Genomic DNA, 5,338 nt, shown 5'->3' with positions numbered 1-5,338 from the left:
GTAACATGGACAGAGAGAATAAGGAACTAATGGTTTCAGGGGAAAGCAGCAGTGAATCAATAATTCAATACGAGTTCCTGTTATTGCCAACAAGATGCAACAGGTTTACAACACACACATGGAGACATGTACACATTATTAATCAATAGATTCTCCCATACAACCTGTTATCTATGCAGATGGTCATATAATGGTTGATCCAGTGCCGTGCATTTTGATGTCTTTCCTGTGGAAAAGCAAATATAAATATTTCAGATGGCAAAATTATACATTTCCTAATTAAGGTTTTAACAGAATGGAAAGGAATCATGTATGATTTTCAGTACAATGAAACAGAAATTGTAATACCAAGGTTTATAGTCCAATTCTATAATGGTGTTTTTGTGTGTGTGTGTGTGTGTGTGTGTGTGTGTGTGTGTGTGTGTGTGTGTGTGTGTGTGTGTGTGTGTGTGTGTGTGTGTGTGTGTGTGTGTGTGTGTGTGTGTGTGTGTGTGTGTGTTTAGGCAAATAGTTGTGATTTCATATGAGAGCCAGTAGATGGCAGTCTTTAGCTTAGAATGAGAAAGTCCTGAAACGCTTCAGCATGAGTGAGTGAAAGATTTTATCTACAGTTTTCTTTTGATTTTATTATAGAAAATGTTCCATTTTAGAAGTTTTTTAAAAGAATCGACCATTTCAGTGTCAATGTTATACTGTGATAAGTTCATCTGAAAAACATCAAAGTTTTTAGTTAAAAATTTAAAGAAGTAAAGTAAAATTAGTTGTAGCGATGATAAATAAACCCTTTTCAGAGACTGTGATGGCGCGTTTTAACAGTCACCAATAGCGTAAATCCAGCAAAGTTTTTTTTATATTTTCACTTAAAAAAATGTTATGTAAGCCTACATTCAAAACACTATATTTAGTATTATATTAAGCCTACCTTTGCATCAAATTACAATAAAACTAGTTAGCGGCTGTGGGAGTGACAGTAAAAATTACATCTTTTTCTCTTCTGACTTTCCTCTTTTTGAAACTTGTGAAAACACTATTGTTATTGTTTCGCTATTTGTGCAAATGGAAACACAAAAAATATATTTAATGAAGTCTCATTCACCGCTATAAACGTTTACCCAACTATGATGACTTCCGCATCTGAGAAACCCGGAAATGTGAAAAGATATTAGCATTAGCAACAAAATAATGCTAAAAACAGTATGCTGATGCTTTATGCAAAATTCTGTAATTAGATGAACCTGAAAAGTGATTAAAAAATTAAAGAGGTGAGAAGAAAAAGAAAGTTGATTCAATTATATGCATGATCTGGGAAAAGAGCTAGAAACCTTAAACAACACCAAGTAAAGCAGTATAAAATTAGTGCAATAGGCTATATTGCACAAGTAAGGCTCTTGTTAGCTTTGTGTGATGAACAAACTGAAATATAAGCTATTCGGTTATTGGCATAAAAAATGTGTCCAGAATTTACGGTCAAAACCTGTAATTGTCTTATCTTTAATTTTCTATATTCATTAATTTATAAGTTTATTTGTTTGTTTACTTATTTAGGTAAAATATTTCTTCGATGTCCACATTTGATCATTTTTATGCCCCAAACTAATGAGATGAATTAACATAAAGAGAAGAGTATGTGCTTTGACTGTGAAGAGGTGGATGAGCTGCTCTCGATGTAGTCAGCCTGAATAAAGATGCCTGCTAGGCAACTGAATGTTAATTACTGTTATGGGCAATCATTACAATGATAATACTGCTGATATCACTCCAAGATTATTGTTTTCAAGTACCTTCTTCAGTTTGTGTGTTAAGAGCAACTGAGAGAGCTAAAGAAAAGGAAAGAGAATGGATGGAGAGAAAGCAACAAACTGAACAAAAGCAGGCTAACTCTTATAAATAACATTGTCATACTTGATAAAATTAATATTTTAATATAAAAAAATAACATAATAGTAAAGTTCGATTTTTGTGTGCTTGCCCCCATAATGCTAAGGTGTTGTAGGTTGCAAGGGCGTTGCTATGCAGTTGCTAAGGTACTGTGAGTGTTTTTTTTTTTTTTGTGTTACTGCTATTATTGTCATAGATTAAAATCTTAAATCCAGTCCCTTAGAAAAGTACATCTTTCTTTTAGTAGCACACATACACAATTTAAAGCATTATACATTCATATTTCATAAAAAGCATTGAAATTGTGTGGCTGTACGAATTTTAATCCTCATCTTTTAAATCTAATCCAGAGGACTTTGATTCATTGCAGATCTAAAGCAGCTTGCTATAATATGAGGTAGTGAAAATGTCTAGATAAACAGTCGTGCGGCGCGTAGAGCTCTGCAGCTAGGCAGGAAGCCTGTGGTTTATGCCACAGGTCCGTTTAGCCCTGATCAAGCTTAGAGTCTGAAATAAATAAATAAAAGAGATAGAACCAGTGTGGCTAAACCCTGACACGCTTTGATGATAGAAGTGTCAGGCATGGTATTTTAAATGTTTACCAGTGTAATATGAAACAACGGGGCATGCTGTATGTCTGAGTGATGGACACTTCATGGTCTCAGAACATAGAGAAGAGAGAGAGTCCTTCAGAAGAAGCCTCAGAGTTCTGAAAGAATAGGGAACATCTGAAGACATCTTTGATTTAATGTATTTCTCCTGTCTCTCACTGTGAGTGTCACTGAGAATCCAATTTGATGGGGTTTCAAATACTTATTAGTGCATTTTTCCTTTTCAAGGCATCCATTGGGAAAAACATTGCATCCCCGCTCAGAGCTTTTGTCAGAGACACCTTTGATTCAGCAAAGATGATGCAAAATCATCTGTTAATGTGTCACATTTGATATCCACATTCAAGATAGCGTATCCTGTATTTCGTCTTAAAGGGATAGTTCACTAGAAAAAAGATAATACTCGTCCTGTACACAGCCACTTCCATTGTGAGTAAAAGTTAGTTCTTTCCATAGGAACATAGGTTTCAACAGAGATTTCAAACGTCCAGGACTATTAAATCAAGTCAGATTGCGTATTTTCGCCAAACAGATGCTAGCGCAAAGAAGTCGATTAGTGAGAGGTAACCATAGCAACAGTAGCTTTGACAGAACATAACAACAGTGCCATTATGAAAGCGAGGCTGTGAGGGAAAGACTTGCTGTGTTTTCAATGGCATCGCTGTAAAAAGCTGTATAAAGCTCCTAGCTCACTTATTTCCACAGATCATTGTCTACTGAAATTTCTTGTAAAGATATTTTGCAGTGTTTTGTCAGCAGAAAAGTCCAAAAACACATTATATAACAGGACAACCCACTGAAGAGATGTATATCTATCCCTCACAGCCTCGCTTTCATTCCCGTTAAAATTCAAAGATGGCGCTGTTGTAAATAAGGTCTATTTAAGTAGCCTGTCATTATCACTTGCATATCATAAATATGTATACAATATAAAAAATAATGTAAATTATTGTAAATTATATTATGCTATTAATAATTAATTGTTTTGTTAAAGGTACAGTATGTAGGATTTCTGTCCACTAGAGGTCACTAGAGGCCTATTCAAAACAAAGGCGTAGCTTGCCTGACAGCAAGTTTGAGCGCGGAATCTTGGGACATGTGGTCTTCACTAGCCTGACTACATCAGACTTCCTACTTCCACTCAATTTCATTTCGCTTCTGTACTCAGTCTGATACAGCATCATAGCTTTCTGTTTGCCACCGGTCTGGAAACAGCCGGGCCAATCAACGAACAGAGGGCGGGCTGAGAGCCGTGACGTAGATGCTAAGCACCGAGTTTTACATTGTAGGTTAGAGAAATCAAAAACCGAAACGACCGCGGAAATGGGAAACGAGACAAGACTTCAGACAAGCGCCCCCTAGCGAGAGAGAAAACACTTCTCTATTATGCCATTCCAGACTCTGTCTAAGAAAGCAAAGTGAAGTAGCAGAGTCTGGTATTACCAGGCTAGGTCTTCACCTCACGGCCGGTGGAAACAATCTGGATAGAACTCGGGAAGAAATCATGTTCATGGATGCGATTATTAATGTTACTGTAGTATGAAGCAGTGCATGACCGAGTGTTGTGAGAGGCCGAACGAGGCCGCTGGAGCAATTGCGCAACAGACGCCTCACGAGCAGAGGAACTTTTATTATGACACAGTCGCCGGCGCCGCATCTGCTTTTCCGGTCATGATTATGAGGTAATGCAGCTCTGTTTATCATATTAGATACATTTGAGTGTGTTGAAAATGATGTAACAACATTACTCTGTGCGTTTGCTCAGCGGCTGCTGTGAGACACTGTTACACACTGCAGTAACATAGATCGATTTTAGAATATATTAAATGCTGGATGGTCCCGGAGCCTTGGTTAAAGGTGCTAAAGAGGATGTTTTGTTTTATACATTTTTGTAATATTACTTGAAACTGTCTTTACTAACTGATAAAAGACTATTTATTAGGTGCACTGAAAGGAATAATATTAATATACATCATCTGTGCATGAGGTAGGGCCTTAAAAACATCAGCCAATCGTTTACGCGATCATCGCGTAAACGATTGGCCCTCTGGCTTGTCAATCACTTCCGTGACATTCCTTGTGCGAGACGTACGCGGCTGCGCGCTCCAGTAACTTTCCACACTCCACAGGCGCCGCATGCAATGTCTTTGTCAGGAGAAAGGAGTAACAACTGCAGATTATGAGTTACCTGCGGTGAGTCCGACATAATGAATCCACTAACACGACACAGCGAATGCCGGTGGTAAACACTCGTGTTCCAAAGCTCGTGTGCGAGTTTTGGGAGGCGTTCCCTCGAAATGAGCTGTGAAGGAGGGGGGTTGTTCTTACGCATGCGCTCATTTCAAGTCTTTAGTTTCTCAGTCAACGAAAAGATCCACTTTAGCACCTTTAAAATCATGATTTTCTAACGATTTACAAATAGATGGAAACATTTGGGATATTGATAGTACTCAAGTGAACAAAATATATAGGCTAACAATGGCCTAGTGGTTTTTGGATATTTTACTGCAAAAAATCGTACATATTGCACCTTTAAATTAATGTGTTAAATATTTTATTTATACTGTGCTAATAAAATCGACAGATTGCGTCCTGAAATTGTATTTATTTTTTACTTGTTTTTATATTGTTATTAATATTTATTATTATTATTATAAAATTCATTAAAAAAAAGGAAATTCCTTTAAAATAGTTGGCCCCTCGACAGTCATTGTATAATTCGGACGGTGTGTATTCACTGGCTGGTCGGCTGAGAGTGCTACAGTATAGGCAGCACTTACATCTTCCGTGCTATAGGCGGATATAAGCTTCTCGTGTGATGATACACACTCTGCAGGGAGAGGATTTTT

This window comes from Chanodichthys erythropterus, chromosome 21 (genome assembly GCF_024489055.1).
Source record: "Chanodichthys erythropterus isolate Z2021 chromosome 21, ASM2448905v1, whole genome shotgun sequence".
Classification (NCBI taxonomy): domain Eukaryota; kingdom Metazoa; phylum Chordata; class Actinopteri; order Cypriniformes; family Xenocyprididae; genus Chanodichthys; species Chanodichthys erythropterus.
This window is presented reverse-complemented; position numbering follows the sequence as displayed.